This window comes from Leuciscus leuciscus (assembly GCF_965113295.1).
Source record: "Leuciscus leuciscus genome assembly, chromosome: 3".
Lineage (NCBI taxonomy): Eukaryota > Metazoa > Chordata > Actinopteri > Cypriniformes > Leuciscidae > Leuciscus > Leuciscus leuciscus.
The window spans coordinates 10907932-10933332 of NC_138727.1; the positions used below are offsets into that span (position 1 = coordinate 10907932).

At 37.3% G+C, this 25401-nt stretch overlaps 3 protein-coding genes and 1 long non-coding RNA gene across 4 annotated transcripts in view; 3 read left to right on the top strand and 1 right to left on the bottom strand.

Annotated features, from left to right (window-relative positions):
* LOC309494374 overlaps nucleotides 1-7556 on the top strand; it is a 184386-nt gene extending 176830 nt beyond the window's left edge. Inside the window, exon 2 of the long non-coding RNA XR_014204300.1 lies at nucleotides 7317-7556. This is a non-coding gene — a long non-coding RNA (uncharacterized lncRNA). The remainder of the gene's footprint in view (nucleotides 1-7316) is intronic.
* Nucleotides 1-25401, bottom strand: part of LOC309494367 (uncharacterized protein) — a 154875-nt gene that overhangs the window by 42285 nt on the left and 87189 nt on the right. The window lies entirely within an intron of this gene.
* The window catches only part of LOC309494326 (uncharacterized protein), a 60469-nt gene that overhangs the window by 34964 nt on the left and 104 nt on the right, over nucleotides 1-25401 (top strand). The gene's annotated exons all lie outside the window — the stretch shown is intronic.
* Nucleotides 20566-25401, top strand: part of LOC309494781 (uncharacterized protein) — a 95706-nt gene continuing 90870 nt past the window's right edge. The window contains exon 1 of the mRNA XM_082164187.1: nucleotides 20566-20637. The gene's annotated coding sequence lies outside the window, so the exon portion shown is untranslated. The remainder of the gene's footprint in view (nucleotides 20638-25401) is intronic.

The following is a 25401-nucleotide window of genomic DNA, read 5'->3' on the forward strand; positions in this document are numbered from 1 at the left end:
AACAGTTGTGTACAAATTTTTTTCAAAATTCTTTGATGAATAGAAAGTTCAAAAGAACAGCAGTTATTTAAAATAGAATATTTTCTTACATTATAAATGTCTTTACTGTAACTTTTGATCAGTTTAACTCATCCTTGATGAATAAAAGTATTGATTTATTTTATTTATTTCCCACAAAAATAAAATAAAAATTCTTACTGACCCTAAACTTGTGAACGGTAGTGTTTAATGTTACAAACACTTAATGTTACATTTCAGATAAATGCTGTTCTTTTGAACTTTCTATTCATCATAGCATCATGAAATAAAAATGTAAATAACTGTTTTCAACATTGATAATAATCATAAATGTTTCTTGAGCATCAAATCATCATATTAGAATGATTTCTGAAGGATCATGTGACACTGAAGACTGGAGTAATGATGCTGAAAATTCAGCTTTGATCACAGGAATAAATTACAGTTTAAAATATATTAAAATAGAAAAGTCATTTTAAATTGTCATAATATTTCATCAGAATCAGAATCAGAATCAGAAAGAGCTTTATTGCCAAGTATGCTTGCGCATACGAGGAATTTGTCTTGGTGACAGTAGCTTCCAGTACACATACAATACAAAGTGACAAGACAAGTGACAAGTAACATAGGTATAAATAAAAAATAGAAAAAATAAAAATAAAATAAAAATAAAAGATTATAAATTATAAATATATATAAAGTTATAAGGTGCTATAATGAAATGTCTGAGGGAAGTATTGCACATGTTTGTTCCACAGTAGGGGAACATTTAAGTGTTCATGAGGTAGATGGCCTGGGGAAAGAAACTTTTCCTGTGTCTGGTTGTTTTTGTGCTCGGTGCTCTGTAGCGTCGACCAGACGGTAACAGTTCAAACAGAAAGTGTGCTGGGTGTGACGGGTCCAGAGTGATTTTGCGAGCCCTTTTACTCACTCTGGATGAGTGCAGTACTTTGAGTGTGGGAAGGGTAGTGCCAGTGATTCGCTCAGCAGTCCGAACTATCCGCTGTAGTCTACGGAGGTCGGTTTTGGTAGCAGAGCCGAACCAGACGGTGATGGAAGTGCAGAGGATGGACTGGATGACAGCTGAGTAGAACTGTACGAGCAGCTCCTGTGGCAGGTTGAATTTCCTCAGCTGACGCAGGAAGTACAGTCTCTGTTGGGCTTTCTTCACAATAGAGTCTATGTGAGTGTCCCACTTCAGATCCTGAGAGATGGTGGTGCCCAGGAACCTGAATGACTCTACTGCAGTCACAGTGCTGTCCATGATGGTGAGTGAAGGGAGTGCAGGGGGGTTTCTCCTGAAGTCCACGATCATCTCCACTGTTTTGAGCGTGTTCAGCTCCAGGTTGTTATAACTGCACCAAAGAGCCAGCTGCTCCACCTCCTGTCTGTACGCAGACTCGTCACCGTTCCGGATGAGTCCGATAACAGTAGTGTCGTCCGCAAACTTCAGGAGCTTGACAGAGGTGTCTTTAGAGGTGCAGTCATTTGTATACAGGGAGAAGAGCAGTGGTGAGAGAACACATCCCTGTGGAGCACCGGTGCTGATGGTGCGGCTGTCGGACGTGATTTTGCCCATTCTGACTAGCTGTTGTCTGTCTGTCAGAAAGCTGGTGATCCATTGACAGATGGAGCTAGGGACAGAGAGCTGGGTCAGTTTGGTCTGGAGCAGTGATGGGACGATGGTGTTGAAGGCAGAACTAAAGTCCACGAACAGAATCCTTGCATAGGTCCCTGGTTTGTCCAGATGTTGTAGGGTGTAATGCAGTCCCATATTGACCACATCATCCACAGACCGGTTTGCTCTGTAGGCAAACTGCAGGGGGTCCAGCAAGGGTCCAGTGATGTCCTTCAGATATGCTAACACCAGTCTTTCGAATGACTTCATGGCCACAGATGTTAAGGCAACAGGTCTGTAGTCATTGAGTCCTGTGATCTTTGGTTTCTTCGGGATTGGGATGATGGTGGAGCGTTTAAAGCAGAAAGGGACTTTGCACTGCTCCAGTGATCTGTTGAAGATCAGTGAGAAGATAGAGGCCAGCTGGTCAGCGCAGGTTTTCAGACAGGCTGGTGAAACACCGTCTGGGCCTGGTGCTTTCCTTCTCTTCTGTTTCCTGAAGATCTGACGCACATTATCCTCACTGATCTGAAGTGCAAGGGGGGAGGGGAGGGGGATGGCTGGAGGTGTTGATGGCTGTGTAGAGAGATGGTCAGGGCGGGTATGGGGTGTCTGATCGGGGGTCTCAAATCTACAGTAAAAGACATTCAGCTCGTTCGCAAGATGCTTGTTGCTGTCGATGCTGGGGGATGGTGTCTTGTAGTTGGTAATGTCTTTCAGGCCTTTCCACACTGATGCAGGGTCGTTGGAGGAAAACTGGTTTTCCAGCTTTTTGGCATAGCTCTTCTTAGCCACTTCAATCTCCTTTGTCAATGTGTTCCTGGCCTGATTATACAAGATCCTATCCCCACTCCTGTAGGCATCTTCTTTGACCTGACGAAGCTGTCTGAGTTTTGGTGTGAACCATGGTTTATCATTGTTGAATGATAAGTAAGTCCTGGTAGGGATGCATAAATCCTCACAGAAACTGATGTATGATGTTACAGTCTCTGTGAGCTCGTCCAGATCGCTGGCAGCAGCTTCAAAAACACTCCAGTCAGTGCATTCAAAACAGGCTTGTAAGACCTGCTCTGTGTCGTTGGTCCATCTCTTTACAGTCCTTATTACTGGCTTAGCAGTTTTAAGTTTTTGCCTGTAAGTTGGTAGAAGATGAACCAGGCAGTGATCGGAAAGTCCTAGAGCTGCTCTGGCGACGGAGCGATATGCATCCTTTGTTGTGGTGTAGCAATGGTCCAAAATATTATTGTCTCTGGTGGGGCATGTAATGTGCTGTTTGAATTTAGGCAGTTCACGTGTGAGTTTTGCCTGATTAAAGTCTCCGAGAATGATAAGAACAGAGTCCGGGTGTTGTTGTTCTGTTTCTGTGATCAGATCAGCCAGCTGTTGCAGCGCCGTACTCACGTGTGCTTGCGGTGGAATGTAAACACTGATGAGAACGAGCGAGGAAAACTCCCGCGGCGAGTAGAACGGCTTACAGTTAATGAAAAGCACTTCCACATCAGGACAGCACATCTTCCTTAACACAGTTACATCAGTACACCACCTTCTGTTGATGTAAAAGCATGTCCCACCACCGCGCGTTTTCCCCGTTGACTCCATATCGCGATCTGCTCTGAACAGCTGAAAGTCCGGTAGATGTAACGCGCTGTCCGGAATGGCTTCGTTCAGCCAGGTTTCCGTGAAACACAGAGCAGCAGAGTTGGTAAAGTCCTTGTTTTTGCGTGAGAGCAGAAGTAGTTCGTCCATTTTGTTAGGGAGAGAGCGGACATTCGCCAGATGGATGCTAGGCAGCGCCATTCTGAATCCGCGCTGCCTGAGCTTAACGAGTGTGCCGGCTCGCTTCCCACGCCTGCGCGTCTTATACTGTTTCCACAGTGCAGCGGCGCAACCGACGACAATGTTCCGCAAAACGCCAGAAGAATCAAAAACTGGTTGGTGATCAGTTGGTGTGCACTGCCGAATGTTCAGCAGTTCGTCCCTGGTATAACTGATAGCGAATGACAAACATAAAACAGGACAAACTAACAAAAACAGTGTAACAACTGGAGAGCTCAACACCGAGGCAGCCATCCGCGGCGCCATCTTGGATCTAACCGTCATCATATTACCAGGGAATTACACTACCCTTTTCCACTGGTGGCACTTGCTCTACTAACTTTTTCAGTTACTGGCGCAAAACATGATTTGGTCGCACAAATTATTTATAGTAAGTGCTGCTGCGTCACGGGATATGTACCTGTCTCTACACTTTGCGTGCTTCATACTGTCATTGTGAAGCTTCAATGATTCGTGTTTGAATTGTTTTGACGCAGTTACAAATTTGGACAGTCCTGCAATTGAAGGCCCACAGAATTTACAGTACACACAGTGCATTGCTCCGTCTTGGTACCTTAACCACTGGTATTCTTCGAGCCACTGGTGTCGAAATTCATATGTCCGTATCATTTTTCCCGCGTGTGCTTTTCCTGACGAATCCTTCTCAGCCTCATCATTAGGGGTGTAACGGTTCACAAAATTCACGGTTCGGTTCGATACGATACACTTGTGTCACGGTTCGGTACGTTTTCGATACAGCAAAAATAAATAAATGCCAGAGAAATTTCCTTGATTTAATTTTTTTTTATTCTTTTTTTAATTAAAACTAACATCATAAAGTATGATATTTTTTTTACTTTGAGCAATTCTAGAGCTATAATTGACTCTTCTTAGGAGCATATAAAACAAAACAGCTCCTTGGAAAAAATTTAATGTAATATTGTAGTAGTTATAAACCAAGGTTTATTTGAGTTCAGATTAACATTTGAGTGCAGCAATTGTATTCATAATGTCAAAATAAAACCGACGTAATGTTACTTGAAGGCATTATAGCCTACTAGTCCTTCCAAACTTCCATGGTTGCAGTTAGTGTTACTACAGTAAATCCATGGTGAATGTTGCTGATCTGTGGACACTGGATAGTTCATTCATGGCACAGAACCACAGAAACCGAAAATTCTCGGGCCAGCAGCATTTGTCCAAATTTCAATCTTAACCATTGTATTTCATCAGAAACGATCTGAAAACAGGGCTTTAAGTGTAAAATACCGAACTTGTCCTTTAAAACCAGATTAACGATTTCATTACAGAAAACAGTACCAGAGACAATAAAAGGACTTTGACAGTACGCAAAATATGTGACAAAATTGAGAATGAAATGAAATTATTTCATTTTCACAGTGTCAAATTGAAAAATAAAATGCAATTGGTGATTTCACATTTCATTTTCACTACAGTCTCGAGGCAAGACTGCCAATATTAAAATGAAAAGCCAAACCGCTCTTTATTAACGCTCACGTAATAATAGTGACACAATTCAAATTCAAATGAAAATGAAAACGAAAATGAAAACTGTAAAATTAAAGAGGAATTAAAATGAAAACTAAAATTTACAAAGACAACCTGCATGCAAATTCTATGTTAATGAGTGGGTGTGGCTTATTCAAGTAACGGCGCTAGAGGCACGCCTTCTGTAAAGCGAAGTCGTCGACGTCCCGTGTGCATGAGTTGAATGTGTGAAACGAAATTATTTAAATGTGATTATATTGTAATCGAGACGACGAGATATGGCGAAATCTGTTAGGGAGCTTTTGCGGGCAGCTGCCGCAGCATTAGAACGTGGAAACAACCAGCCTGACCATGTTAGTTATGATGTTAGACTCAGACTAGACCATAATCGATGAGGTTCATTTATGTATTAGGCTGTTTTGGAAATTCAACTATTTGGGTGTACAAAAGTCTTAGTAACACAATTTCTACAACAATTATAGCCAGACATTAATACCCGCTAGCTTTAACCGAGGACCTCGACCAATGTTTCATATTCGCGTCGTGCCTAACAACGCCCTTCAGCCGTGACTTATTCAGATACGAAATTGGTGTAACGAAATTTTGGTCGGCAATAAAAATGGTCCAATGGTTCGGTTTGAAAATGCGTACCGAAAACCTAACCGAAAGCCTCGTACCGAACGGTTCAATACGAATACGTGTATACACCCCTACTCATCACTCTCACTCAAAGGCTCCGTTAGACATGTCGAATCGACATCAAGTGATGGTTCTGTTACACTTGAACTTCTCTTCTTAAAAAAGGAGTCAATTGTCCGCTTCATTTCAACACATGCAGACTATAGGCTATGTTGAGATATATATGCGATTGCTGCGTGTGTCTTAACGAGATTTTTTTTATTTATTTTTTTATCAACGTTAGGCTACGTCTACACCATTCCGGGGGGGTCGCGGGGCTGAAGCCAACTTGATGTGTTGAATGCTCAGAGCACGTTATAAAACGTATTCTTAAAATACACATTTCTGTTTTAATAAATGCTCATAGTAAATCATGGCATAATGCCTAAAACATAAGGTAGGTACAAAAGTAATCAGTGATACATTTGCGACCCATTAAAAATTAGGGTCGCAATGGCATTTCAAAGGGTCGCATATGCGACCATTTTGGTCACAGTGTAGTTCCCTGATTACTGTTTTTTTTTATTGTTTTTGATCAAATAAATGCAGCCTTGGTGAGCAGAAGATACTTCTTTTAAAAACATTAAAAAATCTTACTGACCCCAAACTCAAAGTAACTCAATGGACAAAATACAGTGATATAAAAGACCAAACTCCCACCTTATTGGGGATGTAGGCTATATTAATAGGCTACAGGCAAGCAGATGGACCAGAATATGAACGTAACGCGCAAAGTTTCACGCTAAGCGTTTCCCAGTGATATACTGGCATAAGTTCGCCTGACACTGGATATTCGCACAGTTAGGGACCGTCTCTAAAGTTACATACGACATTGGTACACACGTTTCTAACTTCAATAGCATTTGAAGAGAATGACTTACAGTCATACAACCAACTGTAAAGTGTTCATGTAGGTGTCATGATGCACACTTTTTAGATAATGTAATTGGTTGTAGATAATAGTTGATATTTAAATAAATATGAGCATTTATAGAAAAACTGATAGAAATTGATAGAAAACTTAAAGGACCCTATTTTTACGATCTGAAACGCAAGTATCGAATGCGAAACACAAGTAACTTTGTGGGCGGATCTCGGGCGCTGTTGCTATTATACCGGCGGGCTAAATGACTCTTGCGCCTGACGCAAATCTAAAATGGGTTGGTCTGAAGGCTACATTACTCAAAGGTGTGGTTTGGGTGTAACGTGCAATAAGCCAATCAGAGCGTCATCTCACATTCCCTTTAAAAGCAGACGTGCTTGTTCCATGGCGGCTTGCTATTATAACGGCGGATTTGCCATGCGCACGCCAGGAACGGTTCACAGCCGAGGAGACCGACATTCTCGCCAGGGCCGTAAAAGACAGAGAAGTGACATTGTATGGGGAAACCCACCCAAATTAGCTTCGGTTAAACAGGCGTATAATAATTTGGGTAATTTGTAAGCTAGATTTATGTCTATTTTTTCACATCTTCATGGACACCACAATGATTTCCCTCGTGTGGTAATATTTTTCCTTGTAATTATGTATGATTTGCAAAAAATGGGAACTGCTGCGTGCCTGCGTCTGTGTAGATGAGAGAAGCAAAGTGTATGCGCGTTGTGAACACGCTACATTATGGCCAAGCATGCACCCTTAAAATAGCATCTGAATAACGCGCCACTGACTTTAGACTAGGTTTTTCCTGGTCTCTGGCGGAATTGTTTTCTGAAACTGCAAAATAGCACCAGGGAACGTTTGCGCTGAACCGCTCCCGGGAGCGCAAGTTCATTCCCTAATTTACCTACGTGCGTCTGTGGAGGGAAAAGTCAGCTGTGCGTCTGGTGCAAAATAGGAATGATACATGCTTCGGTGTACAAAGTAAATTGCGCTGGGTGCAAGATAGGGCCCAAAGAGACGATCTTAAAAAGTTTAAAGGGCACTTTAGAGAGAAAAAAAGTTTTTGTCGCAAAATTACAGGAGCCAGGTATTGTTGTTGGCACTGAAGTAAAGCTGAAAGAGATGGCGTTGCGAGAAAAAGAGTTAGATTTGGAGGTAGTGAAGTGTTGTCTAGAACAGGTGCACACAGATTTGAAAGAAAAAGAGCTGCAGGGAGAACTTGAGTTAAGGAAATTGGAGGTACAGGAAAAGGAGCGCGAGCGTACCTTTGTCCTTAAAAAAAATTGAGTTGGAGTTGGCAGGTAGGAGACCTGAGGGTCATCCGCCTGTTTCACCTTTTGTGGTTCCCTCCGAGTCTTCTCAAAAAGGGTAGAGCAGGTTTTTGATAATGGAAAACATATTAGAATGGTTCCTCCTTTTTCTGAAAAAGAGGGAGAGAAGTATTTCTCCCACTTTGAGAGAGTTGCTACTTCATTGAAGTGGCCAAAAGATATTTAGACGCTTCTTTTACAATGTGTGCTTACGATTAACATAACATTCTCATTTTCCACTAGATATTTTCCTCTACATCTCATCATCAATTTCGATTTTGGCACGCTCTGCAGCAGCTGACCACTAAGGTCAGTATATGTATTGCTACTACTACCAAGCATAGACAGTAAAAGAAATGGACACAGCGACCCCATTGGATTCAACGGAGAAAAGTGAAGTCAATCAGAAGCACTCACTTCCTGATGGCTGACCGTACTGCGCAGACTCAAACTGAGCTTGACGACGTAGATGTGACGTGAGTAACCTGTCTGTCTTCTAGCTGTGCCAAGAGAAATCTGAATCATTCCCTTCCGAAACTTGCACAGACGGAGAGTGTGAGTAGGAGGTGTCCATGAGCTAGGAGAAGGAGAAACTTTTGTTAAGTATTCTGATTAATTATTTTGTCATTTTGCCTCCACGTCCCCCCGATTGCCGTGGTTATGAAGCAATCGTTAGCCTATTTTTACAAAAACTGCTTCTATGGGGCCATAACGTAAGATACAAGGTAATGGAGCCTTTTATTTTCGTGTTTCTTTAGAAATAAATAATGGACAAATGGAGTCTTTAAACGCCTCAGATGTAAAGTTATTCGCTGTCAAAGTGACGCCAAAATGAATGGGAGTAAATAGAATGCTAACAGCAGGTGATGGTCTGCTAATCAATGGCGGCCCCCGAGGAAGCTTCAGTTTTTTCTGAAAGATTACCCCCTTGCTACCAAGTGAATGAGTTTAGCATTCACAATTGCAGATTGTTATGTGCTATAGATAGATAGATAGATAGATAGATAGATAGATAGATAGATAGATAGATAGATAGATAGGCAGTTTATTATTGATAGATAGATAGACCTACAGACAGATAGATAGACAGATAGATAGATAGATATATAGTTTATGATAGATAGACAGACAGACAGACAGACAGTTTATTATAGATAGATAGATAGATAGACTGACAGTAGGGCTGGGCGGTATGACGGTATATATCGTTACCGCGGTAGAAAATGTCAACCGTAAAAGATTTTTTTATTCCGTGTATACCGCGACATGTAAATAAGTGGGCGTGGTTAACTCACATGCAGCGTGCGAGAGACTAAGACACTGAGATTTGTCAAAGAAACATGGAGAAAGCAGATCAAGAGGATCCACAAGGGAATTACGTTTTCTAAAGGGTTGTTGTTAATGTGATATTTTCGGGGGAAAATGCGCAGCAGTCAACTAGAGCAGTGTGGCACCCGTAGGCTACAGTTAGAGGAGTGCACGATCGCAACGGGGAAATCATGAAGCCTCCTTGACAACAACAGTTCATATATCAATATCGTAACGAATAGAAATAATCTTAAATAATGTATAGTTATCCGCATCTTTCCGTTTCTTATGTATAGTTACTTTTTAAACACAAAAATCGCATTCAGCATGACACGCGAGCGGTTGCTGTGGTAATGAACAACCTGCTTATTAAAGCGAATGTATAATCCTGTATCTGAGGCAAAATTACTAAATATGCAGCGCGAGTTATATATTTCTATCTCCAAACAATTGGCCACTGAACCAGCTGATAAAATCTTCCTTTGATTCAATGCGTGATTACAACTTGTCACTCAAATTAACCGATCGCATTTTACTGATGCAAAAGACGCGCGCGTGCACACGCACAGCCCTGCGCGGTGTGTCTGTGTTCACCGAGCTATGTAAAATAATGACGCAGTTACAAGGTGTGTATAATTTACACACTAACATTTAGTCAACACTAACAGTAGCTGCTGTTCGGTTTTCATACTGCTGTTCTCCTAGTCACTTATGAACTTGATGAACTTGACACTTCTGAACCTCTCTTGATTAAAGCTCCAGGTGACGGGTTGCCAGATATCACAAAAAGAGCTAAACAAACCCTTTAAAACGCAGTATAATAAGCAGACATGGCAAAAAAAAATGTACCGGGAAAACATTTAAACATAACTAGTATGTACTAATATCCTCCCAAATTAAAAGGAAGTAACTAATTTATTATGAATAGAATAGTTCAATACAAAATATTCAGATATTATAAACTGATTGATGAAGTAGAGCAATAACATGAGATTGAAAAATTATTCAGCAACACTCTTAATTGCACCTACAAGTTGTATTTATTATCAATCAGTTGGGGGCAGTTCATCTACAAGTTGATGAGAGTGTTTTGTTTACTATATTTAGCTATTAAAAATAGTTTACCAAATAAATAATTGACCAAATAAAAGAAAAATTATTCAAAGCCTTTTTTGTCAGAGAATAACTACATGTATAAATTACTATATCGTGAAATATATTGTTACCGTGAAATAAAATTAGTCATACCGTGAAACAGAATTTTGGTCATACCGCCCACCCCTAACTGACAGTTTATGAAAGATGGATAGATAGATAGATAGATAGATAGATAGATAGATAGATAGATAGATAGATTATGTCACGGTGTGGGTTTTGTCTTGTTCTTGTCTGTCATGTGTTCCCCTGTCTTTTTATGTTTAGCTGTCTCCTGTTATGTTGATTAGTCTTCCCAGGTGTCTTTGATTAACCACGCCCCCTTGTTATCTTGTTTAGCTTGTCTGTCTGTGTATTTATACCTCTGTGTTTCAGTTGTGGTTTGTCGGTCGTTGTAGCTGTTTCCATGTTCCTGTCCTGAGTTCTGTGTTCCTTTGTTTTCCCTGGAGTTTCTGTTTGTTTCATTAAATTAGTTTTGCGTATGGATTCTCTCTCTGCTTCGTCCTTGCCTCATCATGATAGATAGATAGATAGATAGATAGATAGATAGATAGATAGATAGATAGATAGATAGATAGATAGATAGATAGATTAACATTGACAGACAGACAGCTTATTTTTGGTATATTTAATTTTTTTGTCATCATGTTTCGTATTTACAGTTGCAAATAGTCATTTCTAAAATTGTCAGACTAATTTATTGCTGATTGTTGTTCTGCTTTTTCTGTTATTTGTTTAGCATTCACAATTGCAGATCACTATGTGCTATAATAGATAGATAGATAGATAGATAGATAGATAGATAGATAGAGTCCTTCCAAGTGAAGGAGATGGTGGTGGGCATAGATAGATAGATAGATAGATAGATAGATAGATAGATAGATAGATAGATAGATAGATAGATAGATAGATAGATAGATAGATAGATAGATAGATAGATAGATAGATAGATAGATAGATAGACAGCTAGATAGATAGATAGATAGATAGATAGATAGATAGATAGATAGACAGATAGATAGATAGATAGATAGTTTATGATAAATAGATAGATAGACAGACAGTTTATTATAGATAGATAGATAGACAGACAGACAGCTTACGATAGATAGATGGATAGATAGATAGATAGACAGACAGCTTATGATAGATGGATAGATAGATAGATAGATAGATAGATAGATAGATAGATAGATAGATAGATAGATAGATAGATAGATAGATAGATAGATAGATAGATAGATAGATAGATAGATAGATAGATAACTTATCATAGACAGACAGACAGGCAGCTTATTTTTGGTATGTTTTATTTTTTTGTCATCATGTTTAGTACAGTTGCATATTGTCATTTCTAAAATTGTCAGACTAATTGATTGCTGATTGTTTTTCTGCTTTTTCTGTTATTTGTTTAGCATCCACAATTGCAGATCGCTATGTGCTATAATAGATAGATAGATAGATAGATAGATAGATAGATAGATAGATAGATAGATAGATAGATAGGTTATCATAGACAGACAGACAGCTTATTTTTGGTATACTTAATTTTTTTTCATCATGTTTAGTATTTACAGTTGCAGATAGATAGATAGATAGAAAGATAGACTGACAGATAGATAGAAAGATAGACAGACAGACAGATAGATAGATAGACAGAGACAGAGAGATAGATAGACAGACAGACAGACAGCTTATGATAGATAGATAGATAGATAGATAGATAGATAGATAGATAGATAGATAGATAGATAGATAGATAGAAAGAAAGACTGACAGATAGATAGATAGAAAGATAGACAGACAGACAGATAGATAGATAGACAGAGACAGACAGAGAGATAGATAGACAGACACAGACAGACAGACAGCTTATGATAGATAGATAGATAGATAGATAGATAGATAGATAGACTGACAGACAGACAGCTTATGATAGATAGATAGATAGATAGATAGATAGATAACTTATCATAGACAGACAGCTTATTTTTGGTATGTTTTATTTTTTGTCATCATGTTTAGTACAGTTGTATATTGTCATTTCTAAAATTGTCAGACTAATTGATAGCTGATTGTTTTTCTGCTTTTTCTGTTAATTGTTTAGCATTCACAATTGCAGATTGTTAGATAGATAGATAGATAGATAGATAGATAGATAGATAGATAGTTTATCATTGATAGACAGATAGATAGACAGTTTATTATTTATAGATAGATAGATAGATAGACCTACAGACAGATAGATAGATAGATAGTTTATGATAGATAGACAGACAGACAGACAGTTTATTATAGATAGATAGATAATTTATGATAGATAGATAGATAGATAGATAGACAGACAGACAGACAGTTTATTATAGATAGATAGATAGATAGATAGATAGATAGATAGATAGATAGATAGATAGATAGATAGCTTATCATAGACAGACAGACAGCTTATTTTTGGTGTTTTATTTTTTGTCGTCATGTTTAGTATTTACAGTTGGAGATTGTCATTTCTAAAATTGTCAGATTGATTGATTGCTGATTGTTATGTTTTTCTGTAAATTGTTTACCATTCACAATTGCAGATCGTTATGTGCAATAATAAATAGATAGATAGATAGACCTACAGACAGATAGATAGAGAGATAGATAGTTTATGAAAGATAGATATATAGACAGACAGACAGACAGTTTATTATAGATAGATATATAGATAGACAGCTTATGATAGATAGATAGATAGATAGATAGATAGATAGATAGATAGATAGATAGCTTATCATAGACAGACAGCTTATTTTTTGTATATTCTATTTTTTGTCATCATGTTTCGTATTTACAGTTGCAAATTGTCATTTCTAAAATTGTCAGACTAATTTATTGCTGATTGTTGTTCTGCTTTTTCTTTTATTTGTTTAGCATTCACAATTGCAGATCGTTATGTGCTAAGATAGATAGATAGATAGATAGATAGATAGATAGATAGATAGATAGATAGATAGATAGATAGATAGATAGATTATCATAGAGAGACAGACAGCTTATTTTTGGTATACTTATTTTTTTGTCATCATGTTTAGTACAGTTGTATATTGTCATTTCTAAAATTGTCAGACTAATTGATTGCTGATTGTTTTTCTGCTTTTTCTTTTATTTGTTTAGCATTCACAATTGCAGATCGTTATGTGCTAAGATAGATAGATAGATAGATAGATAGATAGATAGATAGATAGATAGATAGATAGATAGATAGATAGATAGATAGATAGATTATCATAGAGAGACAGACAGCTTATTTTTGGTATACTTATTTTTTTGTCATCATGTTTAGTACAGTTGTATATTGTCATTTCTAAAATTGTCAGACTAATTGATTGCTGATTGTTTTTCTGCTTTTTCTTTTATTTGTTTAGCATTCACAATTGCAGATCGTTATGTGCTAAGATAGATAGATAGATAGATAGATAGATAGATAGATAGATAGATAGATAGATAGATAGATAGATAGATTATCATAGAGAGACAGACAGCTTATTTTTGGTATACTTATTTTTTTGTCATCATGTTTAGTACAGTTGTATATTGTCATTTCTAAAATTGTCAGACTAATTGATTGCTGATTGTTTTTCTGCTTTTTCTGTTATTTGTTTAGCATTCACAATTGCAGATCGCTATGTGCTATAATAGATAGATAGATAGATAGATAGATAGATAGATAGATAGATAGATAGATAGATAGATAGATAGATAGATAGGTAGGTAGGTTATCATAGACAGACAGACAGCTTATTTTTGGTATACTTAATTTTTTTTCATCATGTTTAGTATTTACAGTTGCAGATAGATAGATAGATAGATAGATAGATAGATAGATAGATAGATAGATAGAGACAGACAGAGAGATAGATAGACAGACAGACAGACAGACAGCTTATGATAGATAGATAGACTGACAGACAGACAGCTTATGATAGATAGATAGACAATTTATTATAGATAGATAGAAAGAACTACAGACAGATAGATAGATAGTTTATTATAGATAGACAGAATGATAGATAGATAGACAGACAGTTTATTATAGATAGATAGATAGATAGATAGACAGACAGTTTATTATATATAGATAGATAGATAGATAGATAGACCTAGAGATAGATAGATAGATAGACAGACAGACAGACAGACAGTTTATTATAGATAGACAGATAGACAGATAGATAGATAGACAGAGACAGACAGAGAGATAGATAGACAGACAGACAGACAGACAGCTTATGATAGATAGATAGACTGACAGACAGACAGCTTATGATAGATAGATAGATAGACAATTTATTATAGATAGATAGAAAGAACTACAGACAGATAGATAGATAGTTTATTATAGATAGACAGAATGATAGATAGACAGACAGTTTATTATAGATAGATAGATAGATAGATAGACAGACAGTTTATTATATATAGATAGATAGATAGATAGACCTAGAGATAGATAGATAGATAGACAGACAGACAGACAGACAGACAGACAGTTTATTATAGATAGACAGATAGATAGATGGATAGACCTACAGATAGATAGATAGATAGATAGATAGATAGAAAGAACTACAGACAGATAGATAGATAGTTTATTATAGATAGACAGAATGATAGATAGACAGACAGTTTATTATAGATAGATAGATAGATAGATAGACAGACAGTTTATTATATATAGATAGATAGATAGATAGATAGACCTAGAGATAGATAGATAGATAGATAGACAGACAGACAGACAGACAGACAGTTTATTATAGATAGACAGATAGATAGATAGATAGACAGACAGTTTATTATAGATAGACCTACAGATAGATGGATAGACCTACAGATAGATAGATAGATAGATAGATAGATAGATAGATAGATAGATAGATAGATAGATAGATAGATAGATAGATAGATAGATAGAAAGCTTATCATAGACAGACAGACAGCTTATTTTTGGTATATTTAATTTTTTGTCATGTTTAATATTTACAGTTGCAGATTGTCATTTCTAAAATTGTCAGATTGATTGATTGCTTATTGTTGTCATGTTTTTCTTTTAATTGTTTAGCATTCACAATTGCAGATTGATAGATAGATAGATAGATAGATAGATAGATAGATAGATAGATAGTTTATCATTGATAGACAGATAGATAGACAGTTTATTATAGATAGATAGATAGATAGATGATAGATAGATAGATAGATAGACTTACAGACAGATAGATAGATAGATAGATAGTTTATGATAGATAGACAGACAGACAGACAGTTTATTATAGATAGATAGATAGTTTATGATAGATAGATAGACAGACAGACAGTTTATTATAGATAGATAGATAGATAGATAGATAGATAGATAGATAGATAGATAGCTTATCATAGACAGACAGACAGCTTATTTTTGGTATGTTTTATTTTTTGTCATCATGTTTAGTATTTACAGTTGCAGATTGTCTTTTCTAAAATTGTCAGATTGATTGATTGCTGATTGTTATGTTTTTCTGTAAATTGTTTACCATTCACAATTGCAGATTGTTATGTGCAATAATAAATAGATAGATAGATAGACCCACAGACAGATAGATAGAGAGATAGATAGATAGATAGATAGATAGATAGATAGATAGATAGATAGATAGATAGATAGATAGATAGATAGAAAGCTTATCATAGACAGACAGCTTATTTTTGGTATATTTAATTTTTTGTCATCATGTTTAATATTTACAGTTGCAGATTGTCATTTCTAAAATTGTCAGATTGATTGATTGCTTATTGTTGTCATGTTTTTCTGTTAATTGTTTAGCATTCACAATTGCAGATTGATAGATAGATAGATAGATAGATAGATAGATAGATAGATAGATAGATAGATAGATAGATAGTTTATCATTGATAGACAGATAGATAGACAGTTTATTATAGATAGATAGATAGATAGATAGATGATAGATAGATAGATAGATAGATAGACCTACAGACAGATAGATAGATAGATAGTTTATGATAGATAGACAGACAGACAGACAGTTTATTATAGATAGATAGATAGTTTATGATAGATAGATAGACAGACAGACAGTTTATTATAGATAGATAGATAGATAGATAGATAGATAGATAGATAGATAGATAGATAGATAGCTTATCATAGACAGACAGACAGCTTATTTTTGGTATGTTTTATTTTTTGTCATCATGTTTAGTATTTACAGTTGCAGATTGTCATTTCTAAAATTGTCAGATTGATTGATTGCTGATTGTTATGTTTTTCTGTAAATTGTTTACCATTCACAATTGCAGATCGTTATGTGCAATAATAAATAGATAGATAGATAGACCCACAGACAGATAGATAGAGAGATAGATAGTTTATGAAAGATAGATATATAGACAGACAGACAGACAGTTTATTATAGATAGATATATAGATAGACAGCTTATGATAGATAGATAGATAGATAGATAGATAGATAGATAGATAGATAGATAGATAGATAGATAGATAGATAGATAGATAGATTATCATAGACAGACAGCTTATTTTTTGTATATTCTATTTTTTGTCATCATGTTTCGTATTTACAGTTGCAAATTGTCATTTCTAAAATTGTCAGACTAATTTATTGCTGATTGTTGTTCTGCTTTTTCTTTTATTTGTTTAGCATTCACAATTGCAGATCGTTATGTGCTAAGATAGATAGATAGATAGATAGATAGATAGATAGATAGATAGATAGATAGATAGATAGATAGATAGATAGATAGATAAATAGGTTATCATAGACAGACAGACAGCTTATTTTTGGTATACTTATTGTTACGTTCATAGGTGCTTTGTGGGACTGCCTGTGTTTGTTTTCTGTCTCTCTCTCTCTTTCTTCCTGTCGATCTCTTAGACCGTCTTCCTTGACCACTGATTGGCTCACGAGACTATCAGTCATCATCAAGCGATGTGACGTCGACCTATCCGCTGCCAGTAACGTTTCCGCTGGCAGATAAAAGGACGCTGGAAAGGAGTGAATGGAGGCTCTTTTTGTTTTACTGGTTTTGCTGTCATTGTTACTTGGTTTCTGCCTCGCTTTATTTGTTATTTGCTCATGCCAACATCTGTTGTTTTGTTATAATTTTTGATTTACTGTTTTGTTCGATTATTTACTTTTACTCTGGCGCAATTCTGTTTTGGGGAGAAGGACAAGCAGAGTGGTGGAGCTGATGCTGACGTGGAGGCGGAGGCCGAAGCCAAGGCCGGCTTACCACCGTTTGAGCCGTTTTCACCCAGTTCTGTTGATTCACAGGAAGGCACGCGACTGAAGGTCTGCCTTGCCCGTTTGCATTATGAAGCGCAAGAGAGAGCCCAGGCGCGCCAAGCTGACCTGAACTTGCAGTTGGAGGTGCGCAAGTTGGAAATCGAGGCAGAGAAGCAGGTGAAACTGAGGCAGCTTGAGCTGGAGGCATCCAAAATTACTACTAGCTCAGCTGTACAGCTCAGCTGTACAGTTGAACACCGCTCCAGCTTCTTCTCCTCCGCCGCGCGGTGGTTTAGCCCCAGATGCCTTTGACTTGAGTAAACACATTGCACTCGTTCCTCAATTTAGAGAAACAGAAGTAGATTCTTATTTCAGTGCGTTTGAACGCATCGCAACTTCTCTTCATTGGCCTAAGGAGGTTTGGTCTTTGCTTTTGCAATGTAGGTTATTTGGTAAAGCGCAAGAAATTTGTTCTACGTTATCACTAGAAGAGAGTCTGAAATATGAGTCTGTGAAGTCTGCTATCCTACGAGCATATGAGTTAGTTCCGGAGGCTTATAGGCAACGTTTTAGAAAACACAAAAAGAGTCCTACACAAACATTTGTGGAATTTGCTAGGGAGAAAGGAGTGTTGTTTGATAAATGGTGTACCGCCAGTAAAGTGAGTGATCTTGACTCTTTAAGAGAGTTGATGTTGCTAGAGGAGTTTAAAGGATGTTTATCTGACCGCATTGTAGTATATCTTAATGAACAGAAGGTAACTACCCTATCACACGCAGCTGTACTCTCAGATGAGTTTGTTTTAACCCACAAGAATGTATTTGCCTCTGCACGTCCTGAAAAGTTACAGATTGACAGCTCGCAATCTCAAACGTCACGTTCAAGATTTAGCCCACCTCGTAATAAAGAGGAGCGTGAATGTTTTTACTGTCACAAGAAAGGGCATGTGATTGCTGATTGTTTGGCATTGAAGCGCAAGCAGCAGCCACAACCAAAGGGCGTGGGGTTTGTGAAAGCTTTTAAATCTGCGGCTACGGTGAATACTGAGGAGAGAATTGATGAGAGTTATCGGCCCTTTGTGTCAAAAGGGTTAATATCTCTGTCTGGAAAAATGGAGGACCAAGAAGAAATAAGAATACTCAGGGACACTGGTGCCATGCAGGTAAAATACAGTTGTCTGTCTGACAATACCTTCTGTGGTTCTAGTGTGATCGTGCAGGGAATCGAAATGGGTTGTGTGAAATTTCCGTTGCATTATGTGCACTTACAGAGTGAACTGTGTACTGGTCTTGTTAGAGTTGCTGTGTGTCCTTCACTCCCTGTGAAGGGTGTTGATTTTATCCTTGGAAATGACCTGGCAGGTGGGAAGGTAATGTCTGTTATTGAAGTTGTTGAGGAACCAAATGCGTTCTGTGAGTTAGAAGGATTGTCTGAAACTTACTATGATGTTTTTCCAGCTTGCGCCGTCACACGCGCCCAGTCGCGCAGAGTAGGTGATGTAGTTGATCTGTCTAACTCGTTCATGTTCCCACTGTTGTCTGGTGATACATTACTGGATGTGAATCTTGAAAAGAAAAATAGTTCAAAAATAGAAAACAAAGGTGTAGTTGAGTCTGATGCAGAGTTACTTAAATTACCTGTGTCACGTGAGAAAATTATTGCTGCACAGAAAGAGGATAAAACACTTGTCACTGCTTTTAATTCTGCTGTTTCTCTTGATGTCGTTAAGGATAAGAAATTTGCTTACTTCATTGATAAGGACTTACTGATGAGAAAGTGATGTTCTCATGCTGACGAGAATTCAGATTGGAATGTTGTTTATCAAATTGTGGTCCCGTTTTCCTATCGTCAACATGTCTTGTTCTTAGCTCATGATCACCAGCTTGCTGGTCATTTAGGAGTTACCAAGACATATAATAGGATTTTGAGTCATTTCTTTTGGCCGGGATTAAAAAAAGATGTTGCTTATTACTGTCGTACTTGCCATACCTGTCAGATCGTTGGAAAGCCAAATCAGAAAATTCCACCTGCTCCTTTGATTCCTATACCCGCGATTGGAGAACCATTCGAACATGTGATGGTTGACTGTGTCGGTCCATTACCGAAAACTAAGTCTGGTAACCAGTTTTTGTTAACTATCATGTGTGTGGCCACCAGATTTCCAGAGGCGATTCCTCTAAGAAAAATCACTGCGCCTGTGGTCAGCAAGGCATTGGTGAAATTCTTTTCCACGTTTGGACTTCCAAAAGTAGTGCAAACCGATCAAGGTACGAATTTTTTATCTAAACTTTTTAAACAAGCACTTGAATCACTAGCAATTTCTCATCGAGTCTCAAGTGCGTACCATCCGCAGAGCCAGGGCGCACTTGAGCGTTTTCACCAAACCCTTAAGTCAATGCTTAAGAAATATTGCCAGGACACTGTTAACGATTGGGATGAGGGAGTTCCCTTAGTTCTGTTTGCTGTTAGAAAGACCATTCAAGAATCTCTTGGTTTTAGTCCAGCCGAACTTGTGTTCGGACACCAAGTTAGAGGCTCGTTGAAAGTTCTTAAAGAACGAATTTTAGCACCTAATTCGAAAACAAACACTAGTGTACTGGATTATGTGAGCCAGTTTCGAGATCGTCTTCATACTGCTTGGTCGCTAGCTAGAGACTGGCTTGCAAATGCTCAGAAAGATATGAAGGGTACATATGATAAACGATCAGTAGCGCGATCTTTTCAACCTGGTGACGAAGTGCTTGTGTTGTTACCTGTCCCAGGATCATCTTTATCTGCTCGTTTCTTTGGTCCGTATGTTGTGAAAAAGAGAATGAGTGAAACTGATTATATGTTGTATACACCTGATCGAAAACGAAAAACCCGTGTTTGTCATCTAAACATGTTGAAAGCTTATTATACTAGAGAGTCGTCAACGGCGAGTGTTGCGGAACAGACGGCAGGGCCCGCTGTCTCTTCTGTTGCGATAGCCGTGGACCGGAAGTCATCTCCTGGTATCTTGGAGGTGGACACGGATGGTGTGGTGCTTCGCCATGCTTTTCAGCAGGGTGTAAGGTTGGCAAATTCTGAGATTTTAGAAGATCTTCACTCGTATCTTAATCATTTGACTGTGGATCAGAGAATAGACATTGTAAAATTACTTTCTGATTTTAAATGTCTGTTTGGTGATGTTCCTACACAAACAAATGTTCTGAAACATGATATTGATGTGAATGGAGCTCGTCCCATTAAGCAACATGCTTATCGTGTAAACTCAATGAAAAGATCTGTTATGAGTCAAGAGGTAGAGTATCTGTTGGAAAATGGTTTGGCCAAGTCCAGTTGCAGTCCGTAGAGTTCTCCATGCCTACTTGTTCCCAAATCCGATGGCACATTCAGATTCTGCACAGATTACCGTAAGGTAAATGCTATGACTGTGCCAGACAGTTACCCGTTACCTCGGATGGAGGATTGTATAGATAACATCGGTTCTGCACGTTTTGTTACAAAGCTTGATATGCTAAAAGGATATTGGCAAGTTCGACTCACCTCAAAAGCTTCAGAGATTTCAGCCTTTGTAACCTCAGATAATTTCCTCCAGTATACGGCAATGGCTTTCGGGCTTAGAAATGCCCCAGCAACTTTCCAGCGCCTCGTTAACATCGTTTTACATGATGTACCGAATTGCAATGCGTATCTTGATGATTTGGTGTTGTATTCGTTGAGTTGGAGAGGAACACATTAGCCTGTTGAGAACAGTGTTTGAGCGACTTGCTAAAGCAATTTTGACACTTAATTTAGCGAAATGTGAATTTGGCAAAGCAACTGTTACTTACCTTGGTAAGGAGGTTGGTCAAGGCCAAGTGCGACCAGTAGAGGCCAAGGTAACTGCCATAGCCGAATTCCCAATTCCTACCTCCCGCAGAGAGTTGAGGAGGTTCTTGGGAATGGCAGGCTATTATCGTGGTTTCTGTAAGAATTTCTCGACCGTTGTGAGTCCCCTTACTTCACTGCTTAGTCCATCTAAATCTTATGAGTGGTCAGTTGAGAGTCAACATGCTTTTGATTCAGTCAAAACTCTGATGTGCAATGCACCTGTTTTAATGGCACCTGACTGTGCTCAGCATTTTAAATTGGAGGTTGATGCAAGTGCTGTGGGTGCTGGGGGAGTTCTTATCCAAGAGGATGCCAATGGAATAGAACATCCTATTAGTTATTACTCTCGTAAGTTTAATAAACATCAGCTGAATTATTCAACTATTGAAAAAGAAGCTCTTGCTTTGTTACTCTCATTACAACACTTTGAGGTTTATCTTGGTTCTAGTAGTCTTCCGATTGTGGTATATACAGATCACAATCCTCTCGTGTTTTTAACTCGAATGTATAATCACAATCAGCGGTTGATGCGTTGGGCTCTTATTGTCCAGAACTATAACCTCGATATCAGACATAAAAAGGGTTCGGAGAATGTTTTGGCTGATGCTCTCTCGAGAGTCTAGTTTTTTTTTTTTTCTACAAACGAGTTTGTTCTTAAGGGTGGGAGTGTTTTATTTTTGTCATCATGTTTCGTATTTACAGTTGCAAATTGTCATTTCTAAAATTGTCAGACTAATTTATTGCTGATTGTTGTTCTGCTTTTTCTGTTATTTGTTTAGCATTCACAATTGCAGATCGTTATGTGCTATTATTGATAGATAGATAGATAGATAGATAGAGAGACAGACAGAGAGATAGATAGACAGACAGACAGCTTATGATAGATAGATAGATAGATAGATAGATAGATAGATAGACTGACAGACAGACAGCTTATGATAGATAGAGAGACAGACAGAGAGATAGATAGATAGATAGATAGATAGATAGATAGATAGATAGACTGACAGACAGACAGCTTATGATAGATAGAGAGACAGACAGAGAGATAGATAGACAGACAGACAGACAGCTTATGATAGATAGATAGATAGATAGATAGATAGATAGATAGATAGATAGATAGATAGATAGATAGATAGATAGACAGACAGACAGCTTATGATAGATAGATAGATAGACTGACAGACAGACAGCTTATGATAGATAGATAGATAGATAGATAGATAGATAGATAGATAGATAGATAGATAGATAGATAGATAGATAGATAGATGGATAGATGGATAGATAGATAAATAGATAGATAGATAGATAACTTATCATAGACAGACAGGCAGCTTATTTTTGGTATGTTTTATTTTTTGTCATAATGTTTAGTACAGTTGCAAATTGTCATTTCTAAAATTGTCAGATTAATATATTGCTGATTGTTTTTCTGTTATTTGTTTAGCATTCACAATTGCAGATCGTTATGTGCTATGATAGATAGATAGATAGATAGATAGATAGATAGATAGATAGATAGATAGATAGATAGATAGATAGATAGATAGATAGATAGATAGATAGATAGATAGATAGATAGATAATCATAGACAGACAGACAGGCAGCTTATTTTTGGTGTTTTATTTTTTTGTCATCATGTTTAGTAAAGTTGCATATTGTCATTTCTAAAATTGTCAGACTAATTGATTGCTGATTGTTTTTCTGCTTTTTCTGTTATTTGTTTAGCATTCACAATTGCAGATCGCTATGTGCTATAGATAGATAGATAGATAGATAGATAGATAGATAGACAGACAGACAGACAGACAGACAGACAGACAGACAGACAGACAGACAGCTAATGATAGATAGATATATAGACTGACAGACAGACAGCTTATGATAGATAGATAGATAGATAGATAGATAGATAGATAGATAGATAGATAGATAGATAGATAGATAGATAGATAGATAGATAGATAGATAGATGGATAACTTATCATAGACAGACAGACAGGCAGCTTATTTTTGGTATGTTTTATTTTTTGTCATAATGTTTAGTACAGTTGCAAATTGTCATTTCTAAAATTGTCAGACTAATTTATTGCTGATTGTTTTTCTGCTTTTTCTGTTATTTGTTTAGCATTCACAATTGCAGATCGTTATGTGCTATGATAGATAGATAGATAGATAGATAGATAGATAGATAGATAGATAGATAGATAGATAGATAGATAGATAGATAGATAGATAGATAGATAGATAGATAGATAGATAGATTATCATAGACAGACAGACAGGCAGCTTATTTTTGGTGTTTTATTTTTTTGTCATCATGTTTAGTACAGTTGCATATTGTCATTTCTAAAATTGTCAGACTAATTGATTGCTGATTGTTTTTCTGCTTTTTCTGTTATTTGTTTAGCATTCACAATTGCAGATCGTTATGTGCTATGATAGATAGATAGATAGATAGATAGATAGATAGATAGATAGATAGATAGATAGATAGATAGATAGATAGATAGATAGATAGATAGAGTCCTTCCAAGTGAAGGAGGTGGTGGTGGGCATAGATAGATAGAGTCCTTCCAAGTGAAGGAGGTGGTGGTGGGCATAGATAGATAGAGTCCTTCCAAGTGAAGGAGGTGGTGGTGGGCATAGATAGATAGATAGATAGATAGATAGATAGATAGATAGATAGATAGATAGATAGATAGATAGATAGATAGATAGATAGATAGATAGATAGATAGATAGATAGATAGATAGACAGAGAGACAGACAGAGAGATAGATAGACAGACAGACAGACAGACAGCTTATGATAGATAGATAGATAGATAGATAGATAGATAGATAGATAGATAGATAGATAGACAGAGAGACAGACAGAGAGATAGATAGACAGACAGACAGACAGACAGCTAATGATAGATAGATATATAGACTGACAGACAGACAGCTTATGATAGATAGATAGATAGATAGATAGATAGATAGATAGATAGACAGAGAGACAGACAGAGAGATAGATAGACAGACAGACAGACAGACAGCTAATGATAGATAGATATATAGACTGACAGACAGACAGCTTATGATAGATAGATAGATAGATAGATAGATAGATAGATAGATAGATAGATAGATAGATAGAGTCCTTCCAAGTGAAGGAGGTGGTGGTGGGCATAGATAGATAGAGTCCTTCCAAGTGAAGGAGGTGGTGGTGGGCATAGATAGATAGAGTCCTTCCAAGTGAAGGAGGTGGTGGTGGGCATAGATAGATAGATAGATAGATAGATAGATAAATAGATAGATAGATAGATAGATAGATAGATAGATAGATAGATAGACAGAGAGACAGACAGAGAGATAGATAGACAGACAGACAGACAGACAGCTAATGATAGATAGATATATAGACTGACAGACAGACAGCTTATGATAGATAGATAGATAGATAGATAGATAGATAGATAGATAGATAGATAGATAGATAGATAGAGTCCTTCCAAGTGAAGGAGGTGGTGGTGGGCATAGATAGATAGAGTTCTTCCAAGTGAAGGAGGTGGTGGTGGGCATAGATAGATAGAGTCCTTCCAAGTGAAGGAGGTGGTGGTGGGCATAGATAGATAGATAGATAGATAGATAGATAGATAGATAGATAGATAGATAGATAGATAGATAGATAGATAGATAGATAGATAGATAGATAGACAGAGAGACAGACAGAGAGATAGATAGACAGACAGACAGACAGACAGCTAATGATAGATAGATATATAGACTGACAGACAGACAGCTTATGATAGATAGATAGATAGATAGATAGATAGATAGATAGATAGACAGAGAGACAGACAGAGAGATAGATAGACAGACAGACAGACAGACAGCTAATGATAGATAGATATATAGACTGACAGACAGACAGCTTATGATAGATAGATAGATAGATAGATAGATAGA